At 40.4% G+C, this 9,364-nt stretch overlaps 1 pseudogene across 1 annotated transcript in view; it reads right to left on the bottom strand.

The window, feature by feature from the left end:
• Window positions 1–1,821: 1,821 nt before the first annotated feature.
• Window positions 1,822–9,364, bottom strand: part of LOC125409868 (uncharacterized) — a 95,903-nt pseudogene continuing 88,360 nt past the window's right edge. The window contains exon 5 of the transcript XR_015738816.1: window positions 1,822–5,404. The product of XR_015738816.1 is annotated as an uncharacterized LOC125409868 (transcript). The remainder of the gene's footprint in view (window positions 5,405–9,364) is intronic.

The raw sequence follows: 9,364 nt of genomic DNA, 5'->3' as shown, positions 1-9,364 counted from the left end.
GTATTGGAATAGGTTTCAATTCAACACTATTCAGATGAAATAAGGCAAAATTTATGCTTCCCATAGGGTGTATCACCCTGATTATGTGATTCTTAGTGGAAGGGTCTTCATAACCTAGTGCAGAGATAGGTTAACCCCACTACAAGTCTACATTCCTCTACTTTAGACTCATTACATGACACATTTTTTCATCCCCACTTATCTGGCTCAGTGCCTTTTGCTTCCCATAGTTCTGCAATCGAGAATTCCTTGTTTTATTCAAGACAGATGACTAACTCTAATCTTGATATAGAAAAGCCAGTGTATTAGAAGAGACGTCATTCCTTTATATTATATTGAATGTTGTCTTTCTAATACAGAATTGTACCCAGTGGATAACAGGGAACAGAACTGATACAGGGCTCCACAACTCTTTTTGATTGACTGCTTTTCTGTAGTGGTCTCTGTGTGTTGCAAAGAGAAGTTTCCTTTATGAGGGGTGAAGACTAAACTTATTTGTGGGTTTAAGGATAAATGTCTATAGATTTTTTTAAAGGGATTTTACTGGTTCAGTAAATTAGTGCTTGTAGATTCTTCTTCAGTAACCATGACTTCACTAAGACCGAGTAATTAGCTAGGTTTCCTTTAGAAGTCATGGTTTCCCTTTGGTTGAGTGGGTCTTAAGTCTAGAGAGCTATTGGCTACTGCCAAGGTATCTGTGCCACTACTGCACTCTTAAAGTTATTGTACCATCCGTCCTCATTATTGAACTAGTTCATTAGCATCAAAGCTAGGAAAGACTGGTGGTTGCTTCTCTATTTTGGAAACTTGCTGGCACCTTTAGAAACCATAATATCTAGTACTCAGCGGGGGAATATTGCACGCATTTCCAGCTCAGGAGTCTCTGGGCACTGTTTCTAAAGTGCGTGGTGTCTTCAGCAATGGGGACTTGCCTTCCACTTCCGGGGCCAGACAGGAACAACTGCAAATAGGCTGTGTGTTTTGAGTCTTTTGGAGAACCCTGTCCAACTGCTCAAAAGGACTTCCCATGACTGACTGTTATTAAGATTTTAGTTAGGTGTTCTTCAGCTCTGGGAGACAGGGCTGTCAGCTCATATAAATTCATTATATTGTATATGAAACTTTATGTACAGAATTACGTGAAGTTTGATTTTAAATAATACAGATCCTTATGTTTGTTTCAGACATAAAATTTTAATGTTACCTTCCTTCCTCCTTCTGTTTGCATCTCTCTTCAACTTCCATTAGGAACAGCCCTTCCTTATTTCTCCTATCAGATCATTTATATCCTGTAGTTGTTTCAAACATCTTTATTGTTATGTTACCTTACTCCCTCTTCTTCAGTATTTACCTCTCTCAGGAACTTCCTTTCCTATTTTCCCTATCAGATCAATTGTGTCCTGCTATTTACCTTCACGTTCCTCACACCTGTTATCATGTTTACTTCCTTCCACTTCCCTAAGAAGTACCTGTTGTACTAATCTAATTGGTCTTAGAAATAAAACCCTGGAGACAAATATTAGGGAGTGAAAGCTCAAAGATCAGAGAAATAAAGTAGCCAGCCACTAAAGTTCTTACCTCTATGAAATCCTTGGACCAAAAGGACTGAGTTCCTGTCTCCTCCTGCTCTCTCCACCCAGCCACATTACTTTCTGCCTCCACCTCCCAAGTACTGAGATTAAAGGCATGAGAAACCAAGTGCTAGACTCAAAGGAATGTGCCAACACTGCCCAGCCTCTATCATTAACTAGTAGCTAGCTCTGCCCTCTGATTTTCAGGCAAATTTTATTTGCACACAAACAAAATATCACCTCAAGCACCTACTTTCTCAATGTTTCTTTTATGATAAAAAGTTTCTGTATGAATGATCACTCATGTTACAGCTAACATTAATGCCACCTTTCTAGTATAAAACATTTATTACCCAAAGCAGCAATAAATGTTTTGATTTACTAATTAGGAATATAGACAAGAGTTAATTTAATGTCAAAAACAATCTGTAACATATAATTAAAGATCAAATACTATCAGCACAGCAATCTTTACACTGAAAATATATGCTAGAATGAAAATACACTGTTCAACTCGAATATACAAAAAAAATCCAAGTTTGACTTTAGTTATCAGAAATCTTATTCTGGTACAAGTTTTTATGTTTTAAATTATTATTATAAGTTCTATACCATTAATAATTGATTTCAGACTAATTCTGTATGAAACATTAGAACATATATTGCCTATTTTCAAAGGAATTGCTTAGTGGACGACTTAGGTAGAGTTTCTATTGCTGTGAAGAAACACAGTGACCACAATAACTCCTATAAAGGAAAACATTTAAATGGGGATGGCTTACATTTCCAGGGGTATTGTTCATTATCATCATGACAGGAAACATGGTGGTAGACAGGTAGCTGAGTTCTACATTCATATCAGCAGGCAGCAGGAAGAGTGGCACTGAGCCAACCTGGAGCATCTGAAACAGTGATACACTTCTTCCCACAAGGCCACACCACTTAATACTGTCACTCCCTATGTGCCTGTGAGAGTCATTTACATTCAAAACAACAGAATGAATATAAGGCTTATTTCTGGGTAAAATGTTTTCAAATTCATACAAGTGTAGAATTTCCTGGTGTTTCTCTTTATGTTAAGGTTTGAACATTGGTTAGACGTTTCCATATATTGTACTCATGTTAAAGATCATTTTTCTTGGGTGAACAGTGGGTTAACACTACAATTGAATCTGTTTCTTACCTACTTATGTGTTCTAAATTTAAAGTTGTGGTAATGGATTTCAAACATTCTTTACATCTCTAAGTTTTGCGTTCACTATGGATTCCATGGTGATACGTAAGATTTGAAAACCAGAGTCAGGCAGTAGTGGCATACACCTTTAATCCTGGCACTTGGGAGGCAGACATATGGAGATCTCTGTGAGTTCGAGGCCAGTCCAGTCTACAAGAGCTTGTTCCATGACAGGCTCCAAACTCTGTCTCAAAAACCATAAAAAAAAGTCAAATAAATAAAAAGGCTTGAAAACCAGATAACAGAATTTATAAAGATTTTCTCATGAATGGATTTTTTGATGTTTTTGAAGAGCTGAGCCCACAGCAAAAGACTTGTCACAGTCTTTACATTTGTAAGGTTTTTCTCCTGTATGGATTCTGTAATGGCTTTGGAGATGTGAGTGCTGGGTAAAGATTTGTACATTTGTAAGGTTTCTCTCCAGTGTTGATTCTATGATGAACTTGAAGAGTTGAGTCCCTGGTAAAGGATTTGCCACATTCTTTACATTTGAATGGTTTCTCTCCGGTATGGATTCTGCAACTAGCTTGAAGATATGATATTTTGGTAAAAGACTTTACACACTCTTTACATTTGTAAGGTTTCAGTCTCCTATGTATTCTTTGGTGGATCTGAAGTTGTGAGTCCCGGGAAAAAGACTCGCCACAGTCTTTACATTTATAAGCTTTCGCTCCTGTATGGGTCTTGCGATGATGAGCTAAAGGAAAAGGACTGACCACAATCTGTACATATGAAAGCTTTCTCTCCAGTATGGAGTCAGTGGTGGGTTTTAAGAGTTGAGCCCTCAGCAAAACACTTGCAACACTCATTACATTTATAAGGTTTCTTTCTACTATGTATTTTGTAGTGAGTTTTAAGATATGCATCCCAAGCAAAGGACTAGCCACACTCTTTACATTTGTAAGATTTCTCTCCAGTATGGATGGGTTCTGTGATGTTGTCAAAGACATGAGCTGTTTGTAAAGTACTTGCCACAATCTGTACATTTCTCTCCAGTATGTATTCTGTGATAAACTTGAAGGTTTGATCCTTTGGCGAAGGACTTTCCACATTCTTTACATTTGTAAGGTTTCTCTCCAGCATGGACTCTGTGGTGATTCTGAAGATGTGTGCGCAGAGTAAAGGACCTTCCACAATCTGTACATTTGTAAGGTTTCTCTCTGGTATGAATTCTCCGATGATCTTGAAGATTTGATCCTTTGGTGAAGGACTTTCCACATACTTTACATTTGTAAGGTTTTTCTCCAGTATGGACTCTATGATGAATTTGTAGATATGATCCTATGCAAAAAGTTCTTTCACATACTTTACATTTGTAAGATTTCTCCTCAGTATGGTTTGTATAGTGCTTTCTAAGGCCTGAGAACTGGGAAAAGGACTTTCCACATTCTGTAAATTTGCTTTTTCTCCACTATGAAGCATCTTAATCCTGAGGCCTGAAGATCTGGAGCATTTTCCAGATTTCTTATATTTTTGACCAACAAAGAATCTTGAAGTCCCTGTAAAATTAGAAGGAAGGGTAAACTCTGGTCTGTATACTTCATATTTCTGAGGTTTTCTCCAGTATGGATTGACTCATTTTGAACATTTAAATGGAAATTGAAGGAATTATCACTTCCAATAAACAGGCATGGTTTTCTTCTAACATCATTTATATTATTCTTCTCTGTGTTAGATGATTCAACTGAGACTTTACTGTACTTATCACATTTGTGTCTGTAAAATTCTCCTGTAGTTCTAGTTTCAGTACAAGGACAATTTGATGGCCCATTTAAAATTTCATCCTGCTGCTTAGTTTTGGATAAATTCTCTTGGCTTTGGTCCTGCTGGTGGAAAAGAGATAGTGTGCACTGACCAGAGACATCCGTACATCTACCATTTTTGTAACAGTTCTCCAGAAAACAATTATTTATGTGACCATCATTAGGAGTTACATGATGATTATACTCGGCCCATGAGTCATTACCTTGGTAAGTAATCCCTGTAAACTGACATTCAAGCCTCGCTAAATTCATAGACACATTCTTATGTTGATCTAAATGGCAGAACTTGTCACAAAGTAAATTTAATTGCTCCAGAAGTTGTAAAGAATTTGGAGTCAAACATTTTTCACACTGAAAACACTGTATGCGGTTTTCTGTATTATTAACTCTCTTTTCCTCACAAAGTGTTGAAGTACTGCTTATTCCTATACTATATAAAAAACATCTCAAACATTCTGATCTATAACCCCATATGTCACTTCCCATTGTATTCACATTTCTCTGTAGAGTAAAGTTATGTTTCAAAAACTGATGTGAACATTTTCCTAGAAGAGGCTCCCACTGTGAATGTGAAAGTGGCCCAGGGTGAGCCATGTCAGGAGAAGGTGAAGTTTCTCGATCTCCTCTGTTAGGAATGTCAGCAGTGGGTGTTGCATAAAGATCCTTTCCATCAACACATAATTCATGCTCTTCATTGTCACCTGTACATTCCCAGAATTTCCTTACATGTAACTTTCTGAGGTTATTACTTTCAAATTGTCCTGATCCTTCTCTCTCGACAGATTCTTGTTTATTCTCTGTTTTGAACAGCTCCTTGTTATGAAAGCACGACAGGGCTAGAAGAAAGAAAAGCAAATCATTATCTTACTTTGTGTCCTTACATGAAAATAATATAAAAACATAATGGAAAATGCAAAATCAGTACGGGGACTGTAGCAAGATGGTGCTACCCAAACTTCAGTTCTGCTGTCAGGAAACAGGTATGTCAAACTTGAGGATTACAGGAGGATATCATATGGAAACATGTAATGTAACTTGTAATAAATGGAAAGGCTGGCATCGATTTTGTAGTGTAAAAGACAAATTTTTGCTGTGCTTAAACATGCATACTATAAACTATTCAGGGCCAGGTTCCCAAAGATCAAATCAACACCAGCTAATTAGTTGGGTTGACCCAAACTGCTGTCTTGTTTCCCTGGATCATTACTCTGCTGGCATTGGTAGTTGCAGAAACATCTGTAACTTGAACCCAAAATCTAAGACTGAACCCTCAGAAGATAAGAAAAAGTTTTTAAATAAAAGTAGAGGTTATGAATTTGGTCCCACCATCCAAGGTCTCACAAAGGTAAATAACAGTTAAACAGTATGGGTTCTTCTTAATCCTTGAGGCAAAGTATTTCCTACAGATGCGAAGAGGTTTGTTAAGACTCAGAGGAGCAAAATACTCAGAGCAACATCTCTCCAACTTCATACAAATAACTGTAAAATTCATTCTTTGGTTTCTGGAACAAAAAAAAACACTGATAGAGAAAACTACAAGCATTATAAAAGAGCCCGTGTAAAGGGGAATAAATTTTGGGCAATTATTGTGCAATCTTGATGTGAGTGATTTATTGCTTGGACCATTTCAGAAGGACTGTAAAATGAAAAACATTTTCTGCTGTACACATCTTGACATCCTATGGCTGCTCAGGTTTCCCTGTGGTTGCTGAGCCGGGCATTTGGGGTTCACCCTCATGTGTAATCTGAGTAGAGATTGACATAACCTGAGATCAGTGTAGCAGTAAGCAGGTCTATGCCTGAACACCAGGGATAGGGTGACTCTACTGCCTCACAGTCTGACACGACACAGCAGCTAGAGAGAGAAGGACCATATATTTTTGTAAGGGGTTTATAAAGACAAAAATCACAAGACCACCCCAAGATTACAGTCTCAAAATACAGAATTACTTATCACAATAGGCTAGGGTGGGTTGTTCACTCATAGCAACTGTCCCCTGGTCATGTACTCAGGGTATCTGCTGACCCTTTGCTAACCACAGAGGCTGCTTGGAAACTTATCTGATTTGTTCCTTGTTACTCAACTGATAGGGGAAGTTAGGTGGTCAGCATCTTGTCTATAGTTTTGTGTGACCTGAGTTTTTCCCATCAGCTAATACTTCCCTGAAAAGGGGGCTAGCAACCCCTGGCTTTTCTCAGGGGTGGAGGTGAAGTTCAAAGTTCCAAAAGGTCCCAAGACCAAAATGGAATCCTTTCTGGCCTCGCAACAAGAAATCATAGATTGGATAATATTAGGAAGGACAACTTATTGGTACAGAGCCTAAACAAATCATTGAGACATTAAATAAATTGCAGGCTGATTGTTTCACACTTAGAATAACTGGAGGGAAGTAATGGCATGTTACTCAGGATCTATAGCTAACCATTATCAGCAAGATCTTTCAAGACTTTTTGAAGATATGCCATGAATAACATTTAAAATTATGTCTAAAAAGTCTAGAGATTGCTCTTACAGAAGGCTCTTCAAAAGGATAAATAACTTGTATTTTATATATAAATTCTACATCCTCCACAAAAAGTAAGAAACCCACACCTGACTATACAGCACAACGATCTGAACTACTATAATCAAATCAGCTTTTCTTAGATGTTTCTTAGTCATTGAATATTTTGACTCTGCATACTATGTTCAAAGTATTTCTTTCCTAGAAACTTCAAGACTTAAATCCACCCACACTAATAATGTTATTTCACAATTATTTCTTTCTTCAGGTATCTCTAAGACAATGGTCTCAAGAGTTGTTTCATAACTTATATTCATGCTTATTCTAAGTTTTCAGGTTTGTTAATACTTAATTCTCACCTAATACTCAAGCTGATGCAGTGACCTATTCCTTGCCCTTGATACTTTTTTTCTCAAAAAATCTCATGAATAGGACCCTGCCCTGCCACCTCCGCCCTTGGGTCTGAGGTGTCCTTGGAATATCAGGTATCCCTATTTCAGTGCTGAGGAGTTTCATCCAGACAGGTGAGTGTGTGCTATCCCGGGGCAGACTGTTCCGGAAGAGAGCACAGACCCCCTACCTCAGCTTCTGCTGCAGGGGCTCCTGTGTTCCACTCAACCCTGCCCTGCCCCCCACATCCACCCTTGGATCTGAGGTGTCCTTGGAATATCAGGTTTCCCTATTTCAGTGCTGAGGAGTTTCATTCAGACGGGTGAGTGTGTGCTATCCCGGGGCAGACTGTTCTGGAAGAGAGCACAGACCCCCTACCCCAGCTCCTGCTGCAGGGGCTTCTTTGTTACATATGACCCTGCCTTCCTCAAGCCTGCCCTATTGTCTGTAAGGTCCTTGGCCCAGGAACAGTTCCTGCTCCCGCACTAAGGCTATCCAGCCAAAAGGGTGAGTGTCTGCAGACCAAGCAGGCCAGAAGGTCACCTCAAGGGAATGCAGGGCACCTTCATCTTCTGCTGCAGGGTCTTCTGTGTTCCATTCAACACTGCCCTGCCCCCACTTTCGCCCTTTTGTCTCCAGTGTCCTTGAACTATCAGGAGACCCTGTGTCTGTGCTGAGAAGTTCCATCCAGACAGGAACAGGAACAGTTCCTGCTCCTGCACTAAGGAGATCCACCCAGAGAGTCAGTCACAGCAGACTAGACCAAGACACCGAGACTCTCCTGGCTCCATTTGAAGGAAGAGATGGGCAGGCGCCAATGCGAGAATTCCTCCAACAACCTCTGTGACGCGCTTCCTGACCAGCAGGAAAGGACGGTCACAAAATCAAGAATCCTTCTCAATCACAATTTATTAGAGCTCCTTGCTTGAAAGGGGGAATGGGGAACAGGGATGACGAGAGAGAGAGAAAAATCCAAAGACAGCCGCTTTTCTAGGGTGAGAGGCTCGAATGCTGATTGGTTGATGCCATTCTACTAGGACCCAAGGCCACGGGACAGGTCAGGAGACCGAGTCTCTTGAGATGCAAAACAAACAAGGCTCGAGCACACCCGCCCAAGGCAGCAACATCAAAGGATATGTATACCTCCAGGCTGAAGGACTGCTGGCACTATCTGGCCAAGGCGACATCCAGGCGGCTCCCTACAGCTCCTCCTTTTATTGTCTTTAAGAGCAATAAGGCAAAACTATTTTCCAATCTGGTCCCCACCTCATGATGTGTGGACTGATTAAAGAAAAGAAAAGCAAGACACACCCTTCCCGTGCAATGGGACAATTACTTCCCTGGGAGTGCTAGGGCTGTGTCTGCACACCCTCCGCCTATGCACACCTTCCTCTGTGCCGTGGGACTATCTGGTCCCTAGAGGGTGCAAAGGCTATGCATGGCTAATTGCCTATGAGCTCTTTTGAGGCTGAGAGCCAAACCTGGGGTGAGGATACACATTCCAAGGCTGCCAAGGCCTGTGCCACAAAGACCTTGTCCCTCCTCACTTGGGCTAGCAGGTAGCACACCAATCAAAGACATACAGCACTTCCACCTAGACACAGCATGCCAAGGATATCTCTGCTCCCACCCATCCCCAAGGAGGGAGAAAGGCAGAATAGAGTCAGTCAGAAAATTGTTAAGAGATAAGAGGTTGCACAGGGTGCTGCTCAAGGTGATAACGTGAAACAGTTGCTCTTGACACCGCCCAGAGGGTCATCACTGGCACGAATCTTCCACAGCAGGACACTCAGCATCCACTGGATCATCTTTCTTCTTTATTTCTCTTGTCAGTCTCGTTGGCACCCAGATTGGATCTTCACGATTCTGAGGGAAAATGCAAATTGCTCCCCTGGATCTGGT

This window comes from Myodes glareolus, chromosome 1 (genome assembly GCF_982192425.1).
Source record: "Myodes glareolus chromosome 1, mMyoGla1.1, whole genome shotgun sequence".
NCBI lineage: Eukaryota > Metazoa > Chordata > Mammalia > Rodentia > Cricetidae > Myodes > Myodes glareolus.
This window is presented reverse-complemented; position numbering and strand designations above follow the sequence as displayed.